A 546-nucleotide genomic window follows, 5' to 3' on the forward strand; every position below is an offset into this window, starting at 1 on the left:
CTGCCATACAGCGAAAATACGGAGATAAAAAGTAAAAAGAAAAAAAGAAGAAAGAAAAAAAATGAAAATAAAAACAAAGGATTAATAAAAAGGAAAAGAAAGAAGCAGAAAAAGGAAAAGCGATAAAAAATGAAAGAAAAGAAAATGGAAAAAGAAAGAAAAGAGAACAAGAGGTAAACGTGCGAGCTTAAAGAAAAGAAATGCACAAGAAAAGAGAGAGGCAATGAACAAGGAGAAACACTAAGAAGAGAGAAGAGAAGAACCACAAGACCAGATCATCCGAGATAAAGATGAGAAATCCGCACCTGAAGAAAGATAGGAGAGACGGACGGGGAATCTCCCAGTACCTTATCGATAGATGCAAGATGTAGACGTGGGCCAACTTAACACACACGTACTACATCCCCAACCACAGTCAAAAGCCACGTGTTATAATTGTGAAGTGACTGAAGACACTAAGGTACTTCCAAGCAGTCCGGTAATTGCCTTGGAGAAGAAAGGTGCGTTCTGCATTCATTTTGACTTTGTAGTTTTATTTTGAGGCGG

General features: G+C 37.9%; 1 protein-coding gene across 1 annotated transcript in view; it reads left to right on the forward strand.

Annotated features, from left to right (window-relative positions):
* The first annotated feature begins 336 nt into the window (after positions 1-336).
* LOC119594102 (cocaine esterase-like) overlaps positions 337-546 on the forward strand; it is a 7735-nt gene continuing 7525 nt past the window's right edge. Inside the window, exon 1 of the mRNA XM_037943160.1 lies at positions 337-500. The gene's annotated coding sequence lies outside the window, so the exon portion shown is untranslated. The remainder of the gene's footprint in view (positions 501-546) is intronic.

This window comes from Penaeus monodon, chromosome 33, assembly GCF_015228065.2.
Source record: "Penaeus monodon isolate SGIC_2016 chromosome 33, NSTDA_Pmon_1, whole genome shotgun sequence".
Taxonomy (NCBI): domain Eukaryota; kingdom Metazoa; phylum Arthropoda; class Malacostraca; order Decapoda; family Penaeidae; genus Penaeus; species Penaeus monodon.